A 12,188-nucleotide genomic window follows, 5' to 3' on the forward strand; every position below is an offset into this window, starting at 1 on the left:
AATCTTCCTCTTTTTTTATTTCTCCCCAAAGTCCCAGTACATAGTTGTATATCCTAGTTGTAGGTCATTCTAGTTCTTCTATGTGGGATGCCACCACAGCATGGCCTGACGAGTGGTGTATAGGTCCATGTCCAAGATCTGAACTGGCGAACCCTGGGCCACCAAAGCAAACTTAACCACTGCGCCACAGGGCCATCCCCCTTCCAATCTTTTTTTGTAAGATTAGGTATCATTGGAATCATTCAATTTGGATCTTCCATTTATTTTGGTTAACATTATATTGGAAGCATTTCCTTGTGTTTTAAAATACTATTTTAAAATATGCCTTTTAATGGCTACATAATATTGCATTGTGTGTATTCTATTATTAATGTAATCATTCATTGTTGGAATCAAGATTTCTTTGGAATTTTCTCTTATATAATTAACTATACAATGGATACCTTTATATAAAAACATATTGTTGCATTTATGGATATTTCCTTAGCATAGATTTCCAGAAGAGGTTACTAGGCAAAGAGGCATGAACATTTAAAAAAACCCTTATTGGAAATCGCCAAAATGCATTTCAGAAAGGTTCTTCAAACCATACACTCCCACATCTTCAGTGTATGTCTTACCACATCCTCAATAATATTGGGTATTGTATTTAATTTTAAAAGCCTTTCCTGTTTGATAGGCAAAAACAACCCCATGGCATCTTGATTACAGGAGAGGATGAACATGTTTCATGTGTACTTCATTTGAGAACTGCCAGAATTCTTTCTCCATTCTTCTATTGAGCTATGAACATTGTATGGTTGTAAGAACAGCTTATACATTGTAGATGGTAACCCTGTGATTATTATATTTGCTGAAATTTTCTCATTTTGTGATTTCCCTTTTGAATTTTTCTTTTTTTTGATATACAAGCATTTAAACATTTTTGTTTATGTAAATGTACCAATAATTTACTTCATAAATTTTTCACTTGCTTTTCCGCCTTGCTGACATGTAATTAATAGTGACCTTCATCTTTTTGATGACTTCTATCTTCTGCATTTACCACTTTAGTTTAATTGAAATTTATTTTAGTATAAAAATACGAGGTAAGACTCTAACTTAAATTCTTTTTCCAATGATTCTAACATCTAACATTCTAACAAGAATCCATTTAACCCACTGCTTTGTATATATACAATTTAGTATATATAGAGACAGTATATAGATATTTCTGGGTTATTTCTTTTGTTTCATTGATCTAGCTGTTCATAGAAACTGTTTTGATAATTTAGTTTTATTATCTGGAAAGGAATGTCAGGGTACACGTATTTCCAAACACTTTGCACAAAAGTTTTACCAATGTATGCTGCCTGCTCCCCACCTCCCCTTCCCACGACCCTCCACCTTGAGCAGTGGATGAGAGCGCCTCCCTCAGGGCTGCGGGCGCTTTACTTAAAAGTCTTCAAAAAACTGCAGGCTCACATCCTGGTTGTGCTACTGACTAGTTGTTTAACCGTGAGCGAATCTCACAGGCATTAAGCCTGGGTCCTTTTTGACTTAATGGAAATAACCGTGGTACGTCCCTCATAAGATGGTTTTGAGGCGCAAATGAATTATGTTTTGAAAGCTCCCGGAAAACTATAAAATCTTAATAAAAATGTGGACAATTAATAAGTATTACATTTTTATAAAGGGAAATATGTCTTTAAAAAACCCACTCCTGCATAGTTTTGAGGATTGGGTATGGATCTGTGTTCTGGAGCCTGGATGCCCCATTAGAGTTCGTCTTGCTGTGTTGCTCTGAGTTACAAAGAATCACTTCTATTTGCTTGCACACTCCCAGGCTGCAGCACGAACAGCAGATCCGTTCGAGAGCAGCCGTGCCACTCCACGCTGGAACGAGCTGCTCTTTAAATGCTACAGTCCTTGAATTTGTTAGGAGGAGATATTATTTCCTGATTAATTTGAGCTGCAGATGGGTCGGGAATAATAAGAGGGAGATGACCATAATCAGGAAGTGGGTGGGGCACAGAGAGCAAAGGAGAAAATGGAACATTAAAAACGGGCAGCTGCATGAACTGCCCAGGGATTCAAATGATTTTGATTTTTCTTGACTATTCATCAGGGCTTGATCAGGAGACAGAAATCACACCGGTGATTTGAACAGAAAGCATTATAAAAAAAAACTGTTTCCTAGATATAAACTTATTGACTAGTAACTGTACAGGGTAAAAAAAAATCCAAGGGAGCATAGAGGCAGCATGCACAGGAGGCAGCTTCCATTCCTAGGGCGAAAGGAACCAACGGCAGACATTGTGAGTATTAAAACATAGAAGATAGGATATTCAGCAATAAAAAGGAACGAAGTACTGATACATGCTGCCACTTGGATGAACTGTGAAAACATGCTGAATGAACGGAGCCAGCCGCACACGTCCGCAGGTTGTATGACTCCATTCATATGAAAGTCCAGGAGAGGGAGATCTCTAGAGACAGAAAGCAGAGTAGTGGTCGCTGGGAGGGTCGGGATCGGGGCTAGGGAGGTGACAGCTGAAGGGTATGGGGTTTCTTTTTTTTTTTAAATTGTGGCAAAATATACATAACATAAAAGTTACCATTTTAGCCATTTTTAAGTGTGCAGTTTAGTGGCATTAAGTACACCTGCACTGAGGTGTGACCATCACCATCACCCACCTCTAGAACCATTTTCATCTCCCCAAACTGAAACCTGGTACCAATTAAACAATAACTCCCTCCCCCCGCCCCCCCCAGCACCACTCTGCCTTCTGTCTCCGTGACTCTGACTACTCTAAGTGCCTCACACAAGTGGAATGACACAGTATTCGTCCTCTTGTGACTGGCTCTTTTCACTTAGCATGATGTCTTCCAGGCTCATCCCTGTTGTAGCATGTGTCAGAATTTCCTTCCTTTCGAGGCTGACTAATATTCCACTGTATGCATACAGCACGGTTTGTTTATCCATTCATCTGTTAATGGACGTATGATTAGCTTCCACCTTTTGGCTGTTGTGAATAATGCTGCTATGAACACGAATATCCAAATATCTGAGTCCCTGCTTTGAATTCTTTTGCATATGTACCCAGAAGTAGAATTGCCGGATCATATGGTAATGCTGTTTTTAATTTTCTGAGGAATCTCCACACTGTTTTCCATAGCGCCAGCATCATTTTACATTCCCACTAGCACGAGGGTTCCGGTTTCTCCACAGCTTCACCAACACTTATTTTCTTTTCCAGGTTTCTTTTTGAGGTGATGAAAATGTTCTAAAATTGACTGTGGTGATGGTGCATGTATCCGTGGTTCTACCAAATCCATTGAATTATACACTTTAAAGGGGTGAATTGTATGGTATGTGAATTACGTCAATAGAACTGTTAAAACAAAAGATAAGAGGAGGGAGCCAGCCCTCTGAGGAGGGTGCTGATGTCTCTGAGGGGGCCTGTGAAGCTGGTTGTGCAAGAGCTGGAAAGAACTGGAAAACGAGACGGAGCTGCTGCTTGGCGAGAGTGAGGAGGTGCTGCTGGGTGACGTGCCTAGGACAGGACACAGACGGGAAGGAGCGAGTCCCTTCCTCCTCCTGCCGCCTCACAGTCTCCCTCACAGGCCCCCACCAGGGAGCAGCTGGCAAAGCAGGAGGGTGGTGTGCAGAGTCCGGCCCCGGCATCCCAGAGCCATCCCCTGGAAGGGCGGGGTTGGAGCTGAGAGAAAAGAGCTTAGTGACTCGCTGTCTTGATCAGTTCCGGCTGCTGTAACGAAATGCCGTAAACTGGGTGGCTTATCAACAACAGACATTTACGTCTGGGTTCTGGAGGCTAGAAGTCTGAGATCTAGTGCCACGTGACTGGGTTCTGGTGGGTGCCCTCTGCCTGGCTGACAGCTGTCTTCTTGGGTGTCCTCACATGGTGGGGAGGGAGGGAGCCAGCTCTCTGGCCTCTCCTTTTAGGGCACTAATCCCGTTCATGGGGGCTCCACCCTCATGATCTAATTACCTCCCAGTGGCCTCACCTCCTAATACTGTCACATTGGGATGAGGGCTTCAACATAAGAATTTTGGGGGGACACCAACATTCAGTCCCTCACACTTGCTCACCTTGGTGACTAGAAGACATTCTCCTCCAGTATGACTAAGGCTAGCTTTACAATCTGAGACTGTCTGCAAGAGGGTCATCAAAAAGATACCCACAGGGGGCCAGCCCGGTGGCACAGCGGTTAAGAGCACACGTTCCACTTCTCGGCAGCCTAGGAGTAGCCGGTTCTGATCCCAGGTGTGGATGTGGCACCACTTGGCAAAAGCCATGCTGTGGCAGGCATCCCACGTATAAAGCAGAGGAAGATGGGCATGTATGTTAGCTCAGGGCCAGTCTTCCTTAGCAAAAAGAGGAGGATTGGCAGTAGTTAGCTCAGGGCTAATCTTCCTCAAAAAAAAAAAAAAAGAAAAAAGAAAAAAGATACCCACAAGCTTGGAGATAAGGTTAAACTCGTAAAATCCATTCCCAAGTAGAGGAGAGACATGTCTTTGGAATAGCAATCCCCCTTCCTCCCTGAAGTGACTGAAGTATGGCCTCAAGATCAGATGAGACGCAGGAAGCTAAAATCTAAGCACGAAGCTCTTTGACTTCGACCTCGTGGCTCTGTGCCCCCACTTAATACTGCTCCTTCGCTTACGGAAAAATAATAGCAACCACTAACATCATTGAGACTTTATCGTGTGCCAGGCATTGTTCCATGCTACATCCTTACAGCAGCCTACAAGGGAGGCAATACTATTATCTCAACTTTACAGACGAGGAAACTGCGGCTCAGAGGGGTTATGTACTTTCCCAAGGTTGCAAGAGAGTAAGCCCCGGGGCCTGCGCTCTTAGCCCCGATGCTGTGCTGCCTCCCGGTGCCCTGCCTGGGCTTCTCTGTTCTTCCTGGACAGCCATGTGGTCTTCCTTCAATCAGGGGGCAGCATCACCAAAGATCTCGATGACATGAAAAACCCACCTAAGTGATCAAACCAGAGATCGTGGCGCGTGGTTGTGCTACGACATGCGTGGCCCCCTGAGTGGGTTTCAAATGCCACCAGCATTCACCTTGATGTTGCCAGCTGTCTGGACGACTAGGCTGACATCATCCTCTCACAGAGTGTAAGGGGATGCTTGGTGAAGACCTAAACAGACATTCTGAAGCCAGAAAAGTCTACCACTTGAAATATTTTCTGACTCCCAGGGTGGAGGCTTGAGTCGCCTCAGTTCCTGGAGGGCCCGCTGAGTTGGGCTTTTTGAGGAAGCAGATGTAAATCAAATCTTGAGGAAAGACTTGCTCTGTCTGGGCCTGGTGGGCTCAGTCAGGTCTGGACTCTCAAGTGCTCGGGGGGTCCTGGTGGAGGAGAAGCGGGGTGAGGAGCTGGCCCGGGGTGTGGAGGCCCACCTGGACCCAGGTGACACTCCTGCTGATGAAGGGCCCCTGAGGTTCTGTCTGGCCCTGTGGGCGCACAAGAAGCCTTTTCCAGGGGCTGCTGAGGGCCTGTCCCATGCTTTGAAGGGGAGGCCCGTGGGAAGGACTGCTTCCTCTCTAGGACCAGAGAGGGTGAGAGGTGTGTATATCAGCTGGAGGTCACCAGCAGGGGACAGCTGACCATGCTGAGTGCGGTCTCAAAGAGGCTACAAGAGCAGATAAGATGGGTCAGAGTGGAAACCCCAACAGATGTGGCAGAGCACACAGTACACTGGAAACATTCCCTGAGAATCTCTCACAAAAGCAGAAGAGGGGGGTGGGGGAGGGAATGTCACATGGAAGGGAGGTAATTTCCAACTATTAGAAGCCTGGGCTAAAATAATCTGGGTATAAAAAGGAAAAGTATTGGTAGCCAAAGTCCTGATCTAGTGAGTCTGGGCTGTACGGGTTAAAACTGAAGCATCAATTAGATAAACACATTTATCCAAGGGGACCATTCGACTGATCAAGCTGTGGGTTTTAGGTGATTTGGCTTAAGGTGGAATGACTCAGAATCCTGACGTCTCTCTTGCCTTTTTACTTCAAAAGTACCCCATGTCGCTTTGAGCCTTTTCTGAACGTCCAAGTTTTCAGATTTTAAAATGGCAGCAGCAGGTTGGAGATGCCCACAGAGTCTGTTTTCTTTCTCCCTTTGAGTCACTGTGATTTATTTCGATCCAAATGGCCACCCACACCTTATAGGAGTTGGCTCTCTTTCACAAGGTGAGGCACAGACTGAACTGGATTCGGAGCAGCTTTCACACCGAGAACCTATCGTTACTTTTAGCCCACCTGAGCGGGCACCACGTGGGGGCACCTGAAAAGGCCCCTCGGTGGCCAGGGCCTGCTTCCTGGGCACGTGCGAACTGTGCACTCGTGCAGGGCCCCACCCTCAAAAGGGCCTCACGCTTGGCTTAGTGCTCTGCTTTTGCCATCTTGAAATTCGTAATAATTCCATCTTTGAACATCTTTCTGTTTGTAAACGAAGTCTGATGGGACAGTGCCACACGTGCATGAGCAGGGAAGGGAAACGCAGTCTGAGTCCAGCATTTTTTGCTGCCACATTTGCATATAGCATTCTCGATGCCCCCATGAACACAGAATTCTGTTGGACCCACGAGACGTCCGCAAAGCCAATAGAAGGTAACTGTGATGTGTGTAAGTCAGCAGGGGGCGGGGGGTTGGAGGGGGGAAGGACTGACATTCTGCAGAGGACGCACTTTCCATTCCAACCCAACCTTTCTTCAAACGCAGAAAGGCAGCGAACAAGGATCCCCATCGTGTACTTCTTACTCGTGTTACTTCCCTGTGTCGGCCAACCCCTTACACTGAAAATGACGATCTAGAAGGAAAGGGAAAGATGGGGGCCACCCACGATTCCTTCTCTTTTCAGTCCCTCTTTCCTCATCAGTAAGCTGAGGCAGAGACTGTGGGCAGAATGTGCTCGTATCAATAAAGAAAGAAAAACAGTTGAGTTAGTTTTGTGTAGGGTTTCCACTCTTCTGGAAAGGACAAAATACATATTCATGTACAAGCTACGAACTATGAATTGTATAATATTAGTGATTCCCATAGGAGTTAAGTGCCTTATATAAAGAAAATGAGTGGTAAAAAATTGTCACTTTAATGGCATTTTTTCCTGCTTTTTGAGCAAGGGGCCCCTGCATTTTCATTTTGCACTCGGTCCCAGAAATTAAGTAGCTGGTCCTGCAGATTTCCTAGTTTTGACTGAAAAGTCTTGTCTCTGTCTTCTCTTGAACTCTTTTCTTGCCTCGTGGGCACCTGGGGCACCGGGTCAGGCTAGGCCAGCCCTGGGGCAGAGAAACGTCTGTCCTCCGCCCCTTCCAGGGCCGCCTTCCATAGCTTCCATCTCTTTTTCTTGGTTCTCTTACTTCCTACTTAGTCCTGACACTGAAATTTCACCATCACTGCCTCACTTATAACATTCATCACACTTTGTATTGTTTGCTTCATTTTCTGACTCCTTTGTATGGCGTCTCTCTTTTGTTCATTGCTGTATGTATAATAAGTGCTCAAAACCAGCTTTTTTTTCACTTTTTATTATGAAAATTTCAAGCATACATAAAAATAACGATGATAATTTAATGAACCCTGTGGACCACTGCCCTCTTTGTCTACATTATCCTGCCATTCTTGTTTCATCTCATTAATTTTAGTCTTTCTCTTTTATGCTTTTGCGTTTCCTCAAATGCCTTGTGGTTCTTGGCAGACAACTCCCATTAATGAATGAAGAGCTGTGTTGCTTACTGTGGCTGGCTGGTTGGATTTCCTTTGCAATTGCCTGGGTTTGTTTACCCAAAAGCTTACCGTCCCCCAAACAAGAGGGGTGCTTTTTGTCTCTGAGGAGGGTCTATCCATCATCCATCAGCTTCCCCTTAAGGCGCGCTAGGGACGTGGGCAAAAGTGAGCAGGACTTGACTCTAGCGACAGAGTGTGTGAATGTTTATCACCCCTGCAGAGCTGTCTTTCCTTATTTTTCCTCCTGGTCATTATGGAGGTCCATTAGCTGCTTCAGCTCTGTCCTGCCTCCCTCTCTGCCCCAGTGTCCTTCCCATGGGCCCTTCACAGCCAAATCTCTCCCACTGTTCAGAGTAATCCTTAGGGTTCCACGTGGGGCAAATGCTGCTCTGTGTCTGTAGGGTGTATAAATAGTCTTCCAGTTAACCCCTCGGTGGCTGCCCAGAGCACACTTATTCTCGGTACCCAGAGACTCTGAGCCCAAAGCTGCTCTGGGATGAACATGGGTGCTGAGGCTCCATGTTGAACACGAAGCTCTAACAGATATTTTTGGCATGACTAGTTTTTTTTTTTTCTCTCCCACTTAAGTTCAGGGAGTGTGTCTTCTTCATCTCTGGTCTTCGGACTTACGCAGAGCCTCATGGATCTGAGTCCGTTTTATACGGCCTTGCCTCCAAACTCAGAGACACAGCATCAGCCTGTTTCAGAGCCTGAGCTTCAGCTCTGCAGGGCGCTCCTCCACCTGGTAACTCCAGCCTCTTCTCTGGCTTCCTCCAGCCCGCAGGTGGTAGCTACTTCTTACAAATGCGACCTGAGCGTTCTCTTTTGACCCTTTCAGTTGCCTAGCAAACCACTTTATACCTGGTTACCAATGCTTTCTATTCAGTTTTCTGTTCCAATAACCGGTGCGGTTTCTGTCTCCAGACTGGATCCTGAGTGATAAATAGCTGCCTGAGAAATTATATACTAAGTGTACTGAGGGAAAGAAAGATGGCTTGTCTCAGGGCGACTGCGAAGACTGACAAGCTAATGCTCCTAGGCTACCCCAGACTCAGAGAAACTTGCATTCCATGCTAAAAAATGCATTAAAAATTTAGAGGGAAAAGAATTATTGTCTGCTGATATAACAAAGGTCTAGATTTAAAAAACATACAGACTTTGGAGTCAGTTTTATCTGAGTTTGAATCCAGGCTCTGCTGCTTACAGACCAAATGGCTTTGGGCAAATGACTGAAATTTCTTTGAGTCTCAGTGTCTGTATTTGTAAAACAAGGATTGAACAGCTTCCTTGCAGGGCTGTTGTGAGAATGAAATGAGATAATGTGTGTAAAGTGCTTAGATAGCACCTGGCACGGAGGAAGAGCTCAGAGGATGTCGAATGCAGGATGTAGGAGCACTTCACGACGCGGTGGAAAGACGATGAGACTAGAGATCATAAGACCTGACTTCTAGTCCTGTGTCTGCAACTGGCCCGTGGCCTCCCCTTCCGTCACATGTGTAACACCAAGTTTGAGTGAAATCAAAACAAGTTTGGTTCCCTAACACTCGTCTCATCTTATGGGCCTGCAGCAAAATGAGGCAAATAATGACATTGTCCTAAATTTTTCATAAAGCTAAATTATCAGTTTAAAGAATTATCCTTTATTGTGAGATTTTGCCCTTCTCTCTATTTTGGTGTTAATGTCCTGTTTTAATGAAATGATGGTATAGTAGGGTATTGTTTTCTTTCAATGTCCTTATTTGACAAAATAAGAAGTTTGAGCAAGAGCAATGGGTGGAGACTTGCCCGACCACATATTAAAGCATAGCCTCAGTTAAAAGCCTCAATAATTTAAACAGTGTGCTACTGGTGAATGAATAGGCACACAGTCCTATGGAACGGAGTGGAAAGTCCAGAAAATACAGAAATTTAGCATATTATACAAGTGACATCTCAGTTCATTCGGGCCAAGCTGGACTATTCCACAGATGGAACTGGGATAATGTGGTAACTATCTGGACAAAATTAAGTTGGCTCCATCCTTTGCCTTGTACACCAGGACAAAGTCCAAGAGGCTCTCAGATATAAATGTAAAACAAAACCATAAAAAGACTAGAAGACACAGGAGAATTCCTTTGTAACCCTGGCGTAAAGAAGACCTTTAGAACTATGATTCAAAATCCAGAAGCCATAAAAGAAAAGATTGATACATTCAATTATGTATATAAAAATGTTTGCATATATAAAGAACATAGTTATACAGAAATAATTGAATTATACATAAAACAAAACAAACAGATTTTCTCAGAGCAAAAAAAAAATACCGTAAGCAAATAAAAAAGCAAACAACAAACTTCGGGGAAATATTTGCAGTTCATATCACAAAGGGTCAGTCGATGCAAAATACAAATAGCACCTTCAAATCAATGAGACACCAACAGAGCCATAGAATAATGGGAAAAGAATGTGGACAGTTCACAGAAAAGGAAAAACAAATGGTACGCAAATACATGCAAAGATGCTTAGCATCATCCATATGGAGAGAAACATCTGTGACTTGAAAATTCTGATAGATGGTATTTCAATAAGTAGAAAACAAAACAAGACCAGTTTCCTGAATCATCCTGGGATGCTCACACAGCCGGGCTTTATAAGATCAGGGTGACGGACAGCTGCATAGCTGTATTTCTGGTGCTGTTTCTTTAAGGACAAACAGGCTTTTGGAGAGTTAAAGACAGACTTTGTGGGTTTTTCTTTTTTTAACTTATGAAGGAATCCTGAGAATTAAGTGCATAAAAGTTTCTAGGGTGCAATGTTGAAGATTCACAATTCAGGGTAAACAGGAGAAGGCAGAAGATAATGTTCTTTCTGCCACATGAACCTTCTCCCTTTATACCTGGTGTCTTGGTCCATTTAGGCTGCTAGAACAAAAATACGGTAGACTGGGGGCTTAAACAACATGCGTTTGTTTCTCACAGTTCTGGAGGCGGGAAGTCCAAGATCAAGGTGCCAGCTGATTCGGTATCTGGTGAAAACCTGCTCCCTGGTTCCTAGACTTTTCACTGTGTCCTCAGCTGATGGAAAGGGTGAGGGAGCCCTCTTGGGTGTCTGTGATAAGGGCACTAATCCCATTCATGGGGCTCCATCCTCAAGACCTAATCACCTCCCGAAGGCCCACCTCCAAGTACCATCACACTGGGGATTCGGTTTGAACGTATGCGTGTGGGAGACACAAGCATTCAGTCTGTAGTACCTGGACATTCTTCACAGAACTAACTGTGTTCTCACGTGAATATTTTACAGCATCACAAGGAGAAAATGTTTGTTTTGTGACTTGCATTTGTTTATAACTTTAATGCTTGGTCCATTGGTATATTTAATAAGGCTATAAAAAAACACTAGTGCTGCTGTTCCCAAGACAATCTTTCTCTTAAACTGGACTTGGACTTTGTTTTCCTCTTGTCTTTTGTTTGTTTAGACAAAGAAAGCTGAATTTAGTTTTTGGTAAAGCTAATAAAAGATGAAAAATATTAAAAAGAACAAAATTAACTACAAAAAAAGTTAGTAACCCTTTGTCAATCTCTATTTAGAAATTTTACAATTCCATGAAATCAAAAAGTAAAAACAAGTAAACAGTAAAAACCATTAAATAACAAAAAAAATTGAGAACCATTTTTGTAGATTAACTACAAAGGGTTGGTAACCCTTTGTCAATCTCTATTTTTAAATTGAACTGTTTCATTAAATCAAACTGGCTGAGATTCATGGATGATTCTAAAACCCCCTCCAACTCTGTGATAGCTGGAATTTTATTTCCTTGTCTGGTTAAGAGTTAGATAGTGGTGCCATTGCAAATGGGGCCCTTATAGTCTCCGTTGATGAGCTTCTGTTTTTCCGAGTCTGCCTTCCACCTCAACACGGTGCTTCCCTCTCCTTTTCAGACAAAGGTCACGTCCTAACGTGTGGTGGACCCTACCCCACTGAAATCCGACCACACCAGGAAAAGCCGCACAGCAGAGGGGTGACGAGCTCAGGTCTGGGAGTCAGGCAGATCTGGGCTCACATCCTGGGTCTGCTGTTTACCAGCTATGTGACCCGAGTCTCAGTGTCTTCATCTGCAAAATTGGGATAATATTAAAACTTACCTCATGGAGTCGTTATAAAGAATTGAGATGTACATGGGTCTAAATATAGTGTGTGGCATATAAGTGCGTTATTAAATGTATGAGTATATCTGTATGACTCTCTCTGTGTATGTGTGTATAAATAAATATTTAGGCACTATATCACACCTGCCTTTGTAGACTGGAAACCTAGAATGAGTGCTTAATTAAGGAAAATCACAAGTGTTCATTATATAATTTTAAAACGTATTTTGAAAATAAATAAAGAGGGAAACCACTCCTTTGATATAATGTCCTGATGGGATGCTGTACTTCCAAGACTTTACATCTATTAACTCATCTGAG

Source organism: Equus quagga, chromosome 5 (assembly GCF_021613505.1).
Source record: "Equus quagga isolate Etosha38 chromosome 5, UCLA_HA_Equagga_1.0, whole genome shotgun sequence".
NCBI lineage: Eukaryota > Metazoa > Chordata > Mammalia > Perissodactyla > Equidae > Equus > Equus quagga.